The sequence below is a fragment of the Castor canadensis genome, chromosome 12, assembly GCF_047511655.1.
Source record: "Castor canadensis chromosome 12, mCasCan1.hap1v2, whole genome shotgun sequence".
NCBI lineage: Eukaryota > Metazoa > Chordata > Mammalia > Rodentia > Castoridae > Castor > Castor canadensis.
The window spans coordinates 27,656,583-27,676,692 of record NC_133397.1 but is presented as its reverse complement, the minus strand read 5'-3'; the positions used below and the strand labels follow the sequence as shown (position 1 = coordinate 27,676,692).

The window sequence follows — 20,110 nt, the reverse complement described above, 5'->3', positions numbered from 1 at the left end:
CACAAAAAAAGGGCTGGTGAGAGTGCCTGCCAAGCAAGCGTGAGGCCCTGAGTTCAAAACCCCAGCGCAAAAAAAAAGCTCCTTACAAAGAAAGGGAAAAGACTTGTTTAGCTATCTGAAAGCTGGTACCGTTGGTCATTGCTTATTGCCTGTTTATAAACAAGCATTTGCTTGTTTCTAAAAGTCAGATGTGGAAAACATCCTAGAGTCCATTTAATCATCTAAAACATAGCAGCTCATTAGAAACACCTGGAAAGCTTTGGGCATGTTATAAGTAAATCAGATCTTTCAGACCACAATCTAAACATTACAGTTTTAAAAAATACTCCTCAGGTAATTCTCTAGAGCAGCCAACTTTAAGAACTATTAGATTAAAATAACACAAGTGATTGTCTTTGGCCAAATTTACTTATAACTTCAAATTCTAAGGTTAGCAAGAAGTCTTTCAATGGAGCATAAACTATATCAAAGTCCCTTGAACTCCTTACCGTAACAGGTCCAGCTCACTTCACTCATTTGGCCTCTACAGGCATTGAATTTTCAACCTGATCTAGACCAATCCCTCTTACAACTATGAGGAAAATGAAGTACCAAAAGATGAAGGCACTTTCTCAATGTCCCACCTTGGTAATGGCAAAACCTGGCACTAACACTTAGTCACCCAAACCCCAAAACAAAACTTTACATTACTTCATAACTTTTTCCAAATGCAAGTGTGCTCATTTGAATGGCTAACTTAAGATATGATTGCCTTCGGAAATACTACCCAGAAAAAATTAAAAGAAAAGTAATATAACAAGACTCAGGAGAGAACCTTGAAGATAGTCAAAGAAGAGGAATAAGCAAAGAAAACACAATTAAGAGAGGAAAGTCAAAAGAATGAAGTTCATTTGTTCATTAATTCACTTGGGCATCCCCTCTGTACAAAGCAGTGTGCATTAGCCCATACAGACAGAGAAGCAAGCAAGACAGACAACATCCCGTACTCACAGAGCTTACACTCTGATGCAATGTCTTCTTAAATAATCTTATTTTTCTTTTAAACTACTTTAAAAATTAAAATACTTTTATCTCCTTGCACTACAGTTTTCAAGATTAATGCATGACTTTATCTTGATAGCCTCTGTTAACTTAATCCTACAAGAAGAATGCATTTACCAACATAAGTAGGTGTAGAAAGCACATAAAGATAGGAATGATGAAATAGAACATCTTAAAAAACTAATTATTTAAGATATGCAACAATATTTGGCAGAGGACTTTATAATAAAATGTGACTTCAAGAATTGTCAAAGCAGAGAACTTTTCTCCTTAAGTAAGCATGCAAACCTGGCTCTACTCCCTACAGCTAGTCACACCACGGTTTCTCTTTTCATCCTGCGGCACTACTATCTGTAAACTCATGGTAACAGAATAGAAGAGGAGTAGCAGTGTACAACAGGGGAAAAGCCAGCCAAGGTTGGATTCAAACCTCAGTTCCACCAAGTCAGCTACATGGCCTTAGAAAGTTACTTGACATCCCTGGCTCAGTTTCCTCCTCTCTAAAATTGGAATAACACTCCTTACCTCTCACTAAGGTGTGAACATGAAAAAAAGGATGAGTAGGCAAGGCTTAAAGCCTGGGAGAATAGCTCTTAGGCACTTCCAACCCCTCCAGGACCTCTCTTCCATGCTTTCAGCCTTCACAGAAAGTCACCCTCCAGAACGCAAGTGGCACTCAACTCCCTACTGTACCCAGCATTTTGCCAACAAGATGTGGAACACAGACCAGCACAGGACACAGGCAACCCAAAGAGTTAAAGCCCAGCCTTAAGGCAGTTGTTCCCCAAATGTTTGCACACAAAAGGGATGAAATGTTTGTCTCAGAAAAACAACCAAGCTGGACTGTCTCCTACACATGAGAACAAGAGGTCTGCCTGAAACCTATGTGATGGTCAACCAAAACATTCCCAAAGAAGAGACATCATAGGAAAGACTGACCCAAAGTGAAATTCTGAAGACTAAGATGTCTTATACACAAGAGAAAAAACTAAGATTAGATGACCAAAGCTTATGCCACATCAAAAATTCTATAACAATGAAGAGAAAAGAGTACCATGAACTCATGAGGTTACCTTTGTTGATTTTTATTTTATATTTTCAGTTAACAGTAAGTTGATTCAGTTATTTCAGATTTCATATTCACTGAAACATCTCATAACAATCTTTACTGTTATAAACGTGGGACAAAAATATTTGAGAACAGCTAAACTGCTCAGGTGCCCAAAATAATAAAGAAAAAGGGAGATTTGACAAATAGCAAAGTGATCCATCAGATTGGGAGTAATGAGGTTCCTCACATAGAAGAGGTCAAATAAGCACACATAGTATCCACTTTGATAGGTAGAGGCAATGAGTAACTGAATATAGAGTTCTCAAATGTAATCTGACAAAATTTCTTATTACCATAGAATTTTAGCTACCTGCTATTTATGTGAGCTGAAAACTAAATTCATCACAGACTAACAGAAACTAAACATTTAATGACTGCTCTGTCTGTGGAAGACCATTTATGGTATCTTTGAATGGAAAAAGAAAATATGGGCACAAAAAGATCATCAAAAAATTAAACACAGAATTACAATTTAATTCAGCAACTTTCATTTCTGAGTACATGTCCAAAAGAATTCAAAACAGAAATTCAAACAGGTATTTGTACACACACACACAAACACACATATTGATTGTACTGGGGGTGGCAGGCAATCTAACCAATTGAGCCATTCTGCCAGTTCTGCACACCAATATTCATAGTAGCATCATTCACAATAGTCAAAAAGGCAGCAACAACCCAAATGTTCATGGAGGAATAGATGGACAAACAAAACCTGGTATTTATATACAACAATGTCTACTCAACTGTAAAAGCCTCTAGAGCAGTAGTTCTTAATGAGGATTTCATCCATCACTAGGACAGCAAGCTGCCATGGCCCTTTCAGAAAGTACAGGGTAAGCAGATGAAGCTGTGTGACCACACCACCTAAGTGCTCAGGTAGAGCTCATCCTATCAGTGTACAACTTACCAACTCACCCACAAAAATGCACTGGTGCTTGTTACCTTAAAGTCTGAAATGCCTAAGGCTAGCTATGTGCACTGCATACAGCATTATGTACAGTAATAAACTTTTATCTTGCACAAATATCCAATTTATCCATATTCTTCCCAAGTGACACAAACCTAAGTGATGTCCCACTATAACTGAATCATATCTCTGTAGATGGACTTCAGGGTATCATAGCTCTATCCTGATACTTGATGAAATGTTCAGACAGCAATAACTTGAAAATAACCTGTTGCACATTGTTTTAGCATTGTTATGTTCATCTCCTTGTACAAAAGAACTTTGTACAACCACAATTGTTACATTTATGGGTTTTTATTAACAAAAATATACAGAATGACCTGTAATTGATGCTTTTTTTTTTCCAAGAAACTGTCACTTTTTCCAGATAGACATGAATGGACCATCTCATCTTTCTAGCACTGATAAGTTCAAAGAAATAAATCAGATTTTTCCCAAAGCACTAATGTAATGTAGCTGGTAAGTCTGGAACTTCATAGTTTACCTTCACCTACATTATACAAAGATACATGCAAACATTTAAGTGAACTTAATGCATATGTTCAAGAAACTGGAATCAATTAGTTAACACTCAGAAACTCCTTACATTTATATGAGAAGTTCTAGTTTCATAAAAATTGCTCAGAATAGGTGTTTTATTAACAATACTTTTCTTAAACATACTGTTTTTTCAAAATAATGAAAGAATGTCCATTGAACCTATCTGACAATGAATCTGAATGCCTTTTGTGACTCTTTTCATGATTTTTTTAGTTCTAGTGGTAGAGCAAATGCCTAGCAAGGGTGAAGTCCTAAGTTCAAACTTCAGTATCACCAAAAAGAGAGAGAGAGAGAAGTGCACAAATAACTTTCAGAAATTCAACCAACTTATATAATCAACACCCAGCTGATAAACAGAACACGACCAGCATCTCTATAGTCCCCTTTCCTCTCTATTTTGGTCATTTTCCTGCCCCTACAAAGGGTAGCCACTATCCTGACTTCTAACACAAGTATGCATGTTTTTCTGGGGTTTTTTTCTTTTAAATAATCATAGAGTACTTTGTATCTGGCTTCTTTTGCTCAATATTATGTTGGAAATATTCATCCACATAGTTGCATATATTTGTAGAATGTTCATTTTATTGTGACATAATATCCCATGGCATAAATACACAATTGATTTAACCATTCTATTGCTAACGAGTATTTAGATCATTCTAATTTAGGGTAGCTATAAATAGGATATGACTACTCCAGATGTGTTCTCAGAGTGTACTGCTATGAACATTCTTGAAGATATGTTTTAGGTAAACATGGACAAGTATTTCTATTGAGTGTTTACTTAAGGAGTGAAATTGCTAGATCACAGAATATGGATACCTGTAGCTTTAACAGATACTGCCAGCTTTCTAAATGATTATTCCACGCTACACACTTGTCAGAAATATTAGCATTCCTGTTGCTTCACACCCTGGCAACACTTGATATCACATCTTTTTGCATTTTAGCTATTCGGGTGGTTATGCAGTAGTACTGTGGTTTTGATTTACATTTTGCCCATGACTAATAAAGTTGAGTGTCTTTTTATAATATTTTAATGATATCTTGATGCCAATATATTAAGCCTCTGTTGAAGTCATTTGCCTATTTTTTAATCGGGCACACAGAATTTTTCCTTTTAATTTGTAGCTATCCTTTATATTCCCTAGATATAAGTCTATTGTCTTTTTGTTGGAGGAGGGTGTTACAGTTTACATATGGTTTGAGCATGCCCTGCGGCTTCAAGTGCTTGACAGCTAATTCCCATTGTACGGTATTAAGACAGAAACTTAATCTAACTGTGATGCTTACAGGTACAGGCTTTGGGAAGTGATTACGATTACATTAGGTCATTTAGAGTTGGAGCCCCATGATTTAATACTGGTAAGAAAAGGGAGAGAGAACAGATGCAGACATACACACACACTCACATGCACTCTCTGTCTCTTGCCATGTGGTACTCTATTCCACCTTGGGACCCTGCCAGCAAGAAGGCTATCTCCAAATTTAGTTCCGTGACTTTGGACCAAAACCGTAAGACAAAATAAGCAAACTTCTTTTCTTTATAAAGTTACTGAGCCTCAGGTATTTCAATGCAGTAACAAAAAAAAGGAATTAATGAAGAGGGTAGTATGTCGTTTATTTATTCTTAACAAACATTTATGTAACACATAATTATGTGCTGGCCAGACACTGGTCTTTTTTTTTGGGAGGGGGGAAATGTTGTTTCTTATAAGATGATACATTTAAAATGCTCACATTTACCCTTCCATGAACGGTGTATCTTTTGATAAAAATAAGTGCTTAGTATCAATATAGTCCATGTACCATTTTTTGTTTTATGTTTAGAACTTTATTGGTTTGTTTAACTGTCCTAAGGTCTCAAACATGTTCTCCTATATATTTCCTCTAAAAGTGTGTAGTTTGCTTTCTACTTTTATACATTAGGTCTAAATGGAATTGATTTTTTTATGTAGTTTGATAAAGGGGATAAAGATACCTGTTTTCTATATGAATATATAAATTATCCAGTGTCATTTACTGAAAAGCCTACCCTTTCCCCATTGCACTGCAATCCTGCCTTTGTCATAAATCAGGTAAATTGTACACATGTGCAACTGTTTCTGGGTTATCTGTTCCATTGGTTGGTTTGTATTTTCTCATGTCAAAACATCTTAATTCAGTGTTTCTCAAGCTTTAAACACCATAAAAAAGAACCTAGAGAACATACTGAAACATAGAACCCTTGGCTGCAGTCCCAGAGGTTCTGACAACTTGAGTTTGGGGCAGAGCCAGAAAAATCCGTTTCTAACAAGCTCCAGGGTGATTCTAATGCTACCACCCAGGCACTATGATTTCATTAGCACCCCCTCAGTTAGTGCAGCTTGATAGCAGCTCTGCTAACTGCAATGAGTGTCCTCCAGCTCTATTCTTCAAGACTGAGCTGTTCTTAGCCCTTTTGTATTTCTGCATGAATTTTAAAGTCAGCTTCAGTGTCACAAAAAAACCCAACATAAACAACAACAAAATCAAACTGCTGAGATTCAGTCGGGGATTGCATTATGTAGATTAATACGGAGAAATCTAAAATTTTAAAATATTGAGCACTCCAAGGAAGAAGCATTCCCTCCATTTACTCAGGTCTTCATTAATTTCTCTTATTACATTTTCTAGATTTTGGGTTTTTTTTTTTTTGAGGTTTGAACTCAGGGCCTCATTCTTGCTAGGCAGGTGCTCTACCACTTGAGCCACTGCACCAGCCCACATTTTCTAGATTTTAGTATTGACTTCTTGTCAATCTTTTGACAGATCTATTCCTAGGAATTTAGAGGTTTTTTTACATTACTACAAATGTTATCTTTTTTTCTTTTTTTAAAATTTTGGTAAAAATTACATATGACATAAAATTTACCATCTTAACAATTTTTCAGCATACACTTCAGTAATGTTGAGTATATTACTTTTTTGTAGAACCAGAATTCTTTTCATTTGCAACTGAAATTCTACGTTATTAACCCCCAGTTCCCCTCTCCTTCCCCAGCCACCCCTCAAGCCCTGGAAGCCACTATTCTACCTCCTGTCTTTATGGATCTGACTACTCTTGCTACCTCCTGTAAGTGGAATCATTCAGCTGCAAAAACTCCACTTACTTTTAGCCTGGAGCTTATTAATTTAGTAATCTGATGAAACATCAGCTCACTAAATTACCAGTATTGGCTAAAACTCCAATGGGGCTTAAAATAGGTTAAGGAATCTTGCATCCAACTATCCCCACTTTCAGAGTTAGGACACTGCTCAAGAACTGTAGGCCATATGCAACCATTTACTGTAAAACAGAGGCCAGAAACCACGGAAGTGGGAATAACATTCATGTGCTATTTCAAGAAAAGTACTTTCTCAATTCATATTGAACAAAATCTATAAAAAGTGATTCACTGAGCCAGTAAATTTTGACCTGTATGTAATTTTATATGCTCTTAATATTGTTATTATTACAAGTATTAAAATAAACTCTAGTATCTCTTTTATTTATAGTTACAATGTTGTTTTTTATTTTGCAGTGCTAGGGATCAAATCTAGGATGTTCAATAGCTATAGCAAGGTAGCAGGATATAAAATCAACATAGAAAAATCATTAGCATTTCTATACACTAACAATGAGCAAACTGAAAAAGAATGTATGAAAACAATTCCATTTACAATAGCCTCAAAAAAAAAAAGAAATACCTAGGTGTAAACCTAACAAAGGATGTGAACGACCTCTACAAGGAAAACTATACACTTCTGAAGAAAGAGATTGAGGAAGACTATTGAAAGTAGAGAGATCTCCCATGCTCATGGATTGGTAGAATCAACATAGTAAAAATGTCTATACTCCCCAAAAGTAATCTACATGTTTAATGCAATTCCCATCAAAATTCCAACGACATTCATTAAAGAGATCAAAAAATCTACCGTGAAATTTATATGGAAACACAGGAAGCCACAAATAGCCCAGGCAATACTCAGACAAAAGAACAATGCAGGAGGTATCACAATACCTGACTTCAAACTATATTACAAAGCAATAACAATAAAAACAGCATGGTACTGGCAAAAAAACAGACATGAAAACCAGTGGAGGAATTCCAAGATGGCGGCTAGAGGTAGGAAGCAGAAAGCGACCCTCCTATAGTGAAATTTTGGAGAGACGCTGGAGACACACTTTGCAGGCATCATAATCACCGAGAAAAGGCATAACTTTGACTCCTCCACATCTCCAGCCGGCGCAGAGAATCTCCACTTCACGTTAAACGGAGAACCGAGGAGGCCCCCGGGCCGCCAGTGGCCGGCGCCCATACGGCTTGGGAAGACGGGGACCAGGTGAGCTTCGCGGTACCGCGGTTCCCCCACAGACAAGCCTGGGCCAGAGCAGCATAGCCCCCTGGACAGACTGACCTCCACCCGGGAAAAAAAGAGAAACTGAGTACTAAGCGATAAGAACAGTTAAGACACGCTGGAAAGAGGGTGGGGCGCCCGGAGCGCTGAAGATTGGGGGAAGGGACTCCTTCCCGGGACTGTAAAGAAACGAGCCGGGCGGGCCGGAGAGGCTCTGGCGGGAGCGGGGCGCGCCCAGCAACCAGGAGCGGGGACGCTTGTGAGAGGAGGGAAGACCCACTTCCCACGTGAACTGTAAATAAACACGCAGGCCTGACAACGCGGGGCAGTGTCGCCTTTCCCAGTGCTTGAAAAGGGAAAAGCCTGTAGCAGAGGCCCCCCTCCCCGCACAGGAGAACTCTGAGCAAACAAAGCCTGTGGGACCAGGTGAGTGCTAGCTCACCCCAGAGATCTGCATAAATAACGCCGCCAGCTACAGGCTGAGAGCAGCAGGCAGGCAAGACACAGTTGCAGATACCACTCTCAGAACTGCCTCCAGACGCTTTTTTTTTTTTCTTTTTCTCCCTACCTTTGATGAGAGAACAACCGAATTACACCTGCAAGCCGAAAAACTTACTGAAACTGTATTGCATTTGAACTGGGGACACTTGGTGGGGCTTTTTTTTTTTTCTTCTGTGTGTGTGTGAGTGTAGTTTTGTTCTACTTTATGCATCCCCTTTGATGAGACAACTACAGAACAACATCTGAGGCACCAACTCCAGGACTGGAGATTGAGACGGACATCCAAATTATTAAGACTGAAATTGCATTGCATATAAACTTGGAAGTTTTTTGGTTTTTTGGTTTTTTTTGTTTTTTTTAATTTTCTATTTTCCATTTTATTTTAATTCATTTTTATAAATAGATATTACTTTCATATACTTATTTTTTATTTTTTTATCTTTGATTTTCAATCCTCTCTCTGTCACTCTATTGTCTGTTCAGCTTACTGTCGATTAGTACACTAACACTCCCTGTTTATACCTTTGAAACTCTCTTGTCTGATACCTTGTTCTGCTTTCTCCCTCTTGTCTGTATATTTGTTTTCCCCTTTTCTTTAACGTCTTGCTTTCCATCTCAGCTCACTCTTCCATTCTCAATATTACCATTGTTATTATTACAAGCTAGAAAATACTTAATTACACACAGTACAGGGACAGTAACAACACCAAGGACAATGACGGGAAGACAGAAAAAACAAGGAAACCAGTTTCCCCACAGCAAAAAATTAGTACAGGAACCAGAGGGGAATGAAGAGAACAGAAACTCAGAGCCAGACTCCAACAAAATGAAGATAAACTATGCCAAAGGACCCAATGAAGCCTACAAGAATAATTTAAAAGAAGACATACTACAAGTACTCAATGAGAATTTTATAGAGATGATACTGGATAGGGTCAACCAAAATGTACAGGAGACACTCAAGAAATTCCAAGACAATAAAAATAGAGAATTTGAAAAAGCAAAAGAAGAAATAAAGGAAACCATAGAAGCACTGTATAAACACCAAAATGAAAGAGAGAACACAATGAATAAATGGATAAATGAACTCAGGACAAAAATAGACAACAATAAAGAAGAAAACAGCCAGGATATGGAAAACCTCAGAAAAAAGAACGAAACAGAACTGCAAAACAAAACGGAAGGCCAATCCAGCAGAATAGAACAAACAGAAGACAGAATCTCAGAACTTGAAGATGAAATGGTAATTAAAGGAAAAACTGAAGAACTACTAATTAAACAACTCAAGACCTGTGAAAAGAAAATGCAAGAACTCACCGACTCCATCAAAAGACCAAACTTGAGAATCATGGGCATCGAAGAAGGAGAAGAGGTGCAAGCGAAGGGAATGCGTAATATATTCAACAAAATAATAACGGAAAATTTCCCAAATCTAGAGAAAGATATTCCCATACAAATGCAAGAGGCCTCCAGGACACCAAACAGACCAGATCAAAATAGAACTACTCCACGACATGTCATCATTAAAACAACAAGTTCAGAAACTAAGGAAAGAATATTGAAGGCTGCAAGAGAGAAAAAACAAGTAACATACAAAGGTAAACCCATCAAAATCACAGCAGACTTCTCAACAGAAACATTAAAAGCAAGAAGAGCGTGGGGTGAGATCTTCCGGGCACTGAATGAAAATAACTTCAACCCCAGGATACTCTACCCAGCAAAGCTATCATTCAAAATAGATGGAGCAATAAAAGTCTTCCATGATAAGCAGAAACTAAAACAATATGTGACCACAAAGCCACCATTACAAAAGATTCTGCAAGGGATCCTGCACACAGAAAGTGACACCCAACTTAACCATGAAAAGGCAGGCAGCACCAAACCACAGGATAAGAAAAAGCAAGACAGTAGAGAGTAACATCAAGTTAGGTACACACAATCAAACCTTCAAACAACTAAGATAACTAAATGGCAGGAATCACCACATACCTATCAGTACTAACACTTAATGTTAATGGACTTAATTCACCCATCAAAAGACACCGTTTGACAAAATGGATTAAAAAAGAAGATCCAACAATTTGTTGCTTACAGGAGACTCATCTCACCGACAGAAATAAGCATATGCTTAGGATGAAAGGCTGGAAGAAGATTTACCAAGCCAATGGCCCCCGAAAACAAGCAGGAGTAGCAATACTTATCTCTGACAAAGTAGACTTCAAACCTACATTGATCAAACGAGATAAAGAAGGACATTCCATACTAATAAAAGGGGAAATAGACCAAAAGGAAATAATAATCATCAATCTGTACGCACCCAATGTCAACGCACCCAATTTCATCAAACATACCCTGAAAGACCTAAAAGCATAAAGCATATATAAATGCCAACACAGTGGTTGTGGGAGACTTTAACACCCCATTATCATCAATAGATAGGTCATCCAAACAAAAACTCAATAAAGAAATCCAAGATCTAAAATATGCAATAGATCAAGTGGACCTAGTAGATGTCTACAGAACATTTCATCCAACCTCTACACAACATACATTCTTCTCAGCAGCCCATGGAACCTTCTCCAAAATAGATCATATCCTAGGGCACAAAGCAAGCCTCAGCAAATATAAGAAAATAGAAATAATACCATGCATACTATCTGACCACAATGCAGTAAAAGTAGAACTCAACAACAAAAGTAAAGACAAAAAACATGCAAACAGCTGGAAACTAAATAACTCATTACTTAATGAAGAATGGATCATCGATGCAATAAAAGAGGAAATTAAAAAGTTCCTACAAGTCAATGAAAATGAAAACACAACCTACCGGAACCTATGGGACACAGCTAAGGCAGTCTTGAGAGGAAAGTTTATAGCCATGAGTGCATATATTAAAAAGATTGAAAGATCCCAAATCAATGACCTAATGATACATCTCAAACTCCTAGAAAAACAAGAACAAGCAAATCCCAAAACAAATAGGAGAGAAATAATAAAAATAAGAGCTGAAATCAACAAAATAGAAACCAAAAAAACCATACAAAGAATTAATGAAACAAAAAGTTGGTTCTTTGAAAAAATAAACAAGATCGATAGACCCCTGGCAAACCTGACTAAAATGAGGAGAGAAAAAACCCAAATTAGTAGAATCAGGAATGCAAAAGGGGAGATAACAACAACACCATGGAAGTCCAGGAAATCATCAGAGACTACTTTGAGAACCTATATTCAAATAAATTTGAAAATCTAAAAGAAATGGACAGATTTCTAGATACATATGATCATCCAAAACTGAACCAAGAGGAAATTAATCACCTGAATAGACCTATAACACAAAATGAAATTGAAGCAGCAATCAAGAGTCTCCCCAAAAAGAAAAGTCCAGGACCTGATGGATTCTCTGCTGAATTCTATCAGACCTTTAAAGAAGAACTGATACCAACCCTCCTTAAACTGTTCCATGAAATAGAAAGGGAAGGAAAACTGCCAAACACATTTTATGAAGCCACTATTACACTTATCCCAAAACCAGGCAAAGACACCTCCAAAAAGGAGAACTATAGGCCAATCTCCTTAATGAACATTGATGCAAAAATCCTCAACAAAATAATGGCAAATCGAATTCAGCAACACATCAAAAAGATTATTCACCACGACCAGGTAGGCTTCATCCCAGGGATGCAGGGGTGGTTCAACATACGAAAATCAATAAACGTAATAAACCACATTAACAGAAGCAAAGACAAAAACCACTTGATCATCTCAATAGATGCAGAAAAAGCCTTTGATAAGATCCAACATCATTTCATGATAAAAGCTCTAAGAAAACTAGGAATAGAAGGAAAGTTCCTCAACATTATAAAAGCTATATATGACAAACCTACAGCCAGCATTATACTTAACGGAGAAAAATTAAAACCATTCCCTCTAAAATCAGGAACCAGACAAGGATGCCCACTATCTCCACTCCTATTCAACATAGTACTGGAATTCCTAGCCAGAGCAATTAGGCAAGAAGAAGGAATAAAAGGAATACAAATAGGTAAAGAAACTGTCAAAATACCCCTATTTGCAGACGACATGATCCTATACCTTAAAGACCCAAAAAACTCTACTCAGAAGCTTCTAGACATCATCAATAGCTATAGCAAGGTAGCAGGATATAAAATCAACATAGAAAAATCATTAGCATTTCTATACACTAACAATGAGCAAACGGAAAAAGAATGTATGAAAACAATTCCATTTACAATAGCCTCAAAAAAAATCAAATACCTAGGTGTAAACCTAACAAAAGATGTGAAAGACCTCTACAAGGAAAACTATACACTTCTGAAGAAAGAGATTGAGGAAGACTATAGAAAGTGGAGAGATCTCCCATGCTCATGGATTGGTAGAATCAACATAGTAAAAATGTCTATACTCCCAAAAGTAATCTACATGTTTAATGCAATTCCCATCAAAATTCCAATGACATTCATCAAAGAGATTGAAAAATCTACTGTTAAATTTATATGGAAACACAAGAGGCCACGAATAGCCAAGGCAATACTCAGTCAAAAGAACAATGCAGGAGGTATCACAATACCTGACTTCAAACTATATTACAAAGCAATAATAATAAAAACAGCATGGTACTGGCACAAAAACAGACATGAAGACCAGTGGAACAGAATAGAGGATGCAGATATGAAGCCACACAACTATAAGCAACTTATCTTTGACAAAGGAGCTAAAAATATACGATGGAGAAATAGCAGCCTCTTCAACAAAAACTGCTGGGAAAACTGGTTAGCAGTCTGCAAAAAACTGAAACTAGATCCATGTATATCACCCTATACCAAGATTAACTCAAAATGGATCAAGGATCTTAATATCAGACCCCAAACTCTTAAGTTGATACAAGAAAGAGTAGGAAATACTCTGGAGTTAGTAGGTATAGGTGAGAACTTTCTCAATGAAACCCCAGCAGCACAGCAACTAAGAGATAGCATAGATAAATGGGACCTCATAAAACTAAAAAGCTTCTGTTCATCAAAAGAAATGGTCTCTAAACTGAAGAGAACACCCACAGAGTGGGAGAAAATATTTGCCAACTATACATCAGACAAAGGACTGATAACCAGAATATACAGGGAACTTAAAAAACTAAATTCTCCCAAAACTAATGAACCAATAAAGAAATGGGCAGGTGAACTAAACAGAACTTTCTCAAAAGAAGAAATTCAAATGGCCAGAAAACACATGAAAAAATGCTCACCATCTCTAGCAATAAAGGAAATGCAAATTAAAACCACACTAAGATTCCACCTCACCCCTGTTAGAATAGCCATCATTAGCAACACCACCACCAACAGGTGTTGGCGAGGATGCGGGGAAAAAGGAACCCTCTTACACTGTTGGTGGGAATGTAGACTAGTACAACCACTCTGGAAAAAAATTTGGAGGCTACTTAAAAAGCTGGACATCGATCTACCATTTGATCCAACAATACCACTCTTGGGGATATACCCAAAAGACTGTTACTCCAGAGGCACCTGCACATCCATGTTTATTGCGGCACTATTCACAATAGCCAAGTTATGGAAACAGCCAAGATGCCCCAGCACTGACGAATGGATTAAGAAAATGTGGTATCTATACACAATGGAATTTTATGCAGCCATGAAGAAGAACGAAATGTTATCATTCGCTGGTAAATGGATGGAATTGGAGAACATCATTCTGAGTGAGGTTAGCCTGGCTCAAAAGACCAAAAATCGTATGTTCTCCCTCATATGTGGACATTAGATCAAGGGCAAACACAACAAGGGGATTGGACTATGAGCACATGATAAAAGCGAGAGCACACAAGGGAGGGGTGAGGATAGGTAAGACACCTAAAAAACTAGCTAGCATTTGTTGCCCTTAATGCAGAGAAACTAAAGCAGATACCTTAAAGCAACTGAGGCCAATAGGAAAAGGGGACCAGGAACTAGAGAAAAGGTTAGATTAAAAAGAATTAACCTAGAAGGTAACACCCACGTACAGGAAATCAATGTGAGTCAATGCCCTGTATAGCTATCCTTATCTCAACCAGCAAAACCCCTTGTTCCTTCCTATTATTGCTTATACTCTCTCTACAACAAAATTAGAGATAAGGGCAAAATAGTTTCTGCTGGGTATTGAGGGGGGGAGCGGGAGGGGGTGGAGTGGGTGGTAAGGGAGGGGGTGGGGGCAGGGGGGAGAAATAAACCAAGCCTTGTATGCACATATGAATAATAAAAGAAAAAAAAATAAATAAATAAAAATAAAAATTTTAAAAAAAAAAAAAAAAAATGAAGACCAGTGGAACAGAATAGAGGACCCAGATATGAAGCCACACAACTATAACCAACTTGTCTTTGACAGGCGCTAAAAATATATGATGGAGAAAAAGCAGTCTCTTCAACAAAAACTGCTGGGAAAACTGGTTAGCCGTCTGCAAAAAACTGAAACTAGATCCATGTATATCACCCTATACCAATATTAACTCAAAATGGATCAAGGATCTTAATATCAGACCACAAACTCTAAAGTTGATACAGGAAAGAGTAGGGAATACTCTGGAGTTATTAGGTATAGGTAAGAGCTTTCTCAATGGAACCCCAGCAGCACAGCAACTAAGAGATAGCATAGATAAATGGGACTTCATAAAACTAAAAAGCTTCTGCTAAACAAAAGAAATGATCTCTAAACTGAAGAGAACACCCACAGAGTGGGAGAAAATATTTGCCAGCTACACATCAGACAAAGGACTGATAACCAGAATATATAGGGAACTTAAAAAACTAAATTCTCCCAAAACTAATGAACCAATAAAGAAATGGGCAAGTGAACTAAACAGAACTTTCTCAAAAGAAGAAATTCAAATGGGCAAAAAACACATGAAAAAATGCTCACCATCTCTAGCAATAAAGGAAATGCAAATTAAAACCACACTAAGATTCTATCTCACCCCTGTTAAAATAGCCATCATTAGCAACACCACCAACAACAGGTGTTGGCGAGGATGCGGGGAAAAAGGAACCCTCTTACACTGTTGGTGGGAATGTAAACTAGTACAACCACTCTGGAAAAAAATGTGGAGGTTACTTAAAAAGCTAAACATTGATCTACCATTTGATCCAGCAATACCACTCTTGGGGATATACCCAAAAGACTGTGACACAGGTTACTCCAGAGGCACCTGCACACCCATGTTTATTGTGGCACTATTCACAATAGCCAAGTTATGGAAACAGCCAAGATGCCCCACTACTGACGAATGGATCAAGAAAATGTGTTATCTGTACACAATGGAATTTTATGCAGCCATGAAGAAGAATGAAATGTTATCATTCGCTGGTAAATGGATGGAATTGGAGAACATCATTCTGAGTGAGGTTAGCCTGGCCCAAAAGACCAAAAACCGTATGTTCTCCCTCATATGCAGACATTAGATCAAGGGCAAACACAACAAGGGAATTGGACTTTGATCACTTGATAAAAGCGAGAGCACACAAGGGAGGTATGAGGATAGGTAAGACACCTAAAAAACTAGATAGCATTTGTTGCCCTCAACGCAAAGAAATTAAAGCAGATACTTTAAAGCAACTGAGGCCAATAGAAGGGGACCAGGAACTAGAGAAAAGGTTAGATTAAGAAGAATTAACCTAGAAGGTAACACACATGCACAGGAAATCAATGTGAGTCAACTCCCTGTATAGCTATCCTTATCTCAACTAGCAAAAACCCTTGGTCCTTCCTATTATTGCTTATCCTCACTCTACAACAAAATTAGAGATAAGGGCAAAATAGTTTCTGCTGGGTATCGAGGAGCTGGGGTGGGTGGTAAGGGAGGGGGTGGGGGGAGGGGGATTAATGACCCAAACATTGTATGCACATATGAATAAAAAAAAAATCTAGGATGTTGTGGCATATAGGCAAGCCTTTACCATGAGCTACACCCTTAGCTCCTCTTTAGAGTTACAATGTTTTATAAGTTAAAGAGCCAATCTACTTCATTAAATGTTGGTAAGGCGTGTAAGTAGGTACTATGAGAACAGAATAACTCCCTAAAGATGACTGAGATGCTGCTCTGCAGTCTTGGGGGAGCTTACTCTTTAAGACATGCCACCTGAGCTGAACTTAGCTGAGTCAATCAGCAAATGCAGTTAACTGCCAAAAATGAAAAAGTCAGTGAGCACCAACTTAACTTACATTTAAAAGTAAATCTTTGCCCTGTAATCCTAGCTACTCAGGAGGCAGAGATCAGGAGGATCACTGTTCAAAACCAGACGAGGCAAATAGTTTGCAAGACCCCCCTCTCAAAAAAACCCATCACAAAAAAAAAGGGCTGGTGGATTAACTCAAGGTGTAGGACCTGAGTCCAAAACCCAGCACCAAAAGAAAAGGGAAATCTTTTTATTATGATACACTTTCATTCTCTCTCACTACATATGTGCATGTGTATGTATATGTGTATAATATGTGGTACGTATTTATTATTTCCTACTATCGGCAATATGTCCTAGAAGGGTAGCAAGAACATTTTGTAACACCATCAAAGAGGATCTGGACTGTTGTTTCTATTAAAAACAAATTTCCTTTTCATTCTTATCATTGTATGTTTCAAATAGTCTTCCAAAGGTCACTAGGACCCCTTTATAGAACAGAAAATCATGAAGGAGCTTGAAGATTGCTGCTACTCCCACATGTAACTGAAAGCTACCTTAAAGCACTTCTTGTAGGTATGGAGCTGTTTGGCAACACTAAAACCAAAACGGATGATGCCCACCCAAGTCAGGCTGACTTTACAAAGTAAGAAACAAAGAAATACTATAAAAAGCAGAATCATTTTCCACTTTCAAAGATCTACTTAAAAGAGCATTCATTTTAAAAATTAGAACCAAATCACAGTAAGTTTAAAATTCCAAGTTTAAGCTATACATTATTCCCAGGAGAAGTGGAATGGCAATCCAAATCCCCCATCCTTGCTCTGTAGGCCATTTAAATTCTGTCCCAAACCTACTTTCCCCTAAGCCTCACTCCCACCCTAAATAAATCTTCCAATGCAGCTGACAGACTATTCACCCATCCCCTTGCCTCTACTCGTGTTACATCGGTCCATCGAAACCCCATCTGTCTTTCAAGGCCTGCCTCAAATCCTCCCATAGTGAACAAAGCCTTCTTTGACTTCAGTCCTAAATACTTTATCCCTTTATTAGCAACTAGGGGATTTATACCTATCTAGAGTGCTATCAATTTGCAGTTCATACCAACTGCTATTGGTAATTACAGTTATGAATTTATCTGATTAGGACTAAATTAAAAATTCCACAAAGGTAAATCTCATGTTTTATACCTTTATCTCTTCCACATTATCTAGCAGCAGGTTGGCTTGGCAAATCCTGAAACGCTGGATCTTCGGCTATTACAACTCTTTTAAATCTCTTTTCTCTGCTATGCAAATTTTCACACAGGAAGCAAGGGCAAGGCAGAGCTCACTCTGTTGGTCATTAGGCTGCCTCAAAACACAAAGGCAGCTGTGTTCTGCAGGTGCCAGCTCATCACCACTGCCAGGGGCACCTTTCACACTGCCCTGAAAGCAGGCAGACATAGAACCTATAAACTATTTTCAGACTGAATTCTTTATCCTTTCACACTGTGCTAATTCATAAACTCAAAAGCCTAAGACCTTTAGCTTCAATGATGGCCAATACTAGAAGCACAGAGTCAAGATTCTGAACAATATCAAACATATTAATCATCTTAGCTATAACTTCTCTGTAGTTCTGTCTGGGGACTTCAGACCCCACTATGGGGCTTTTCTTTCTGAAGGTTTTTTTCCTTTTCATTTTGTGAATGCTGCTACTTACCAGCCTGATGAATGACAGTAAGATTCACTTTAAAATGTTCACAGTGAAAGCAGTATTGTCTGTTCTTTAAAATGGTTTAAGAGATCAAATAACATTTAAATCATCTTGGTACTGCTCCAAATTATTTTTACTTTATTTTTTAATTATTTGTTATATATAGAAGGTTTAAAGTAACCAAGGGTAAGGTTTTAAAGCACAATAATATAAATGACTATGAATCCAGGACTAGCTTTTTAACTTGTTAAATTTGGAAATTCATCCAACTGGTGCTATTGCATGAAAATCATAATATAAAGTCACAATTTATTGATAAGTAAATCCCCCTGTCAACAAAGATTTTTTTCTAGTTTTTTTGCCATCATAAACACTGTGCAATCATTAAACATTCTTTTATGTGTCTACTGATATAGATGGCAGTATTTCACTTAGGTACACTCAGAATGGAATTTCTGGAGTATCTGTAATGCAGAGTTCTTGATGGCACATTAAGACAATCCGATGTGACTAAATGTGAATTATTTTTTAATTCTACTTGCCAATTTCAATTTATTTCTAGAAGCTCCATTTTCCTGACCAAATCAGAAAAGTCTAATAATAACAGGAATTACATGGATGTCTTTGTGACTGCACCCTGCATTTCTTTGAACATTCCACATATGGCTGCTGAATCATTTTCTGAATTATGATTTAGAAACCCCAACTCATGCGGTCCTTTAGTCAGTTGTTTGCATTTCTGCTGCCTCTCAGTCATGGGAGCTTGCCTTCTCTTCTGCTTGTTTACCTGTCATTGTGAGCTCACTGCACAACTCTCCTCTGGAGGAGATTGGTTTCTGCTGCCTCAGGCCAAGCAGCATTGTGAATTTGGGATCACTTCAGACTTACTGGAAGGTCTTAGCTCAGTGGAAAGTTCTGCAAGTGCTATTACTTTTAGGTAACTCCGCCCTTCACAACTGCCTGCTTGTATAGGCTTTAGTTCCCTGCCTCTCACTTCTGGCCCTGACGCCAGCTCCTAGTTTCTCCATGTGCCTGTGCATGTGGTGTTAAAGTCAAATGAGAAGAACCCTTAGACACCTCTGCTACCTTGGTTGAGACTAGCAATGTCTTATTGAGTGTGTCCTTCCAGGGCTTACTTGTTTTGTAGCAGGTAGATTTTTCAGAGCACTCTGTATGCCATATTCCCAGCAGTGGAAGTCTGCAGGATCTGGTCCATTAGTCCCCCTTCTGTTGTTTAATCTACATCTTTAAGTTTACTTAATTCTCCCTATTTCTTTTGTTACTAAAGATAATATACAATATCCCCTAATGAAAGGTACTGGCCTAAAGCAGAGAGGTCCCTGGAAATCTCTACCTAGGAGGAATTAGAATTCTAGTGCAAGACACAAGGCTAAATCCCAGAAAGAGACACAGACAGACTGACAGAAGTTCAACAGTGATCATGTGGGCATGTCCCAAGAGTCTGCTTATATTGTCAACCCAAAATAAGGATTACCTAGCCAGAAGGTAATGATGTACTTTACTCATTGTCTGTATAGTTTTTTTTTAATGGAGGATTTTCCCTTTAAACCTTTTAATTTCAGGTATCATTAGGTTTACTTCCTCTCCTTCAGAAAAGTTGCGAGAATAACAAAGAATTCACAATAGCCAAGGTGCCCATTAACAGATGAATGGATAAAGAAAATGTGATATGTGTATATATGTATACATATATAC

At 37.8% G+C, this 20,110-nt stretch overlaps 1 protein-coding gene across 2 annotated transcripts in view; it reads right to left on the bottom strand.

Annotated features, from left to right (window-relative positions):
* The window catches only part of Ttc27 (tetratricopeptide repeat domain 27), a 188,517-nt gene that overhangs the window by 101,156 nt on the left and 67,251 nt on the right, over positions 1-20,110 (bottom strand). The window lies entirely within an intron of this gene.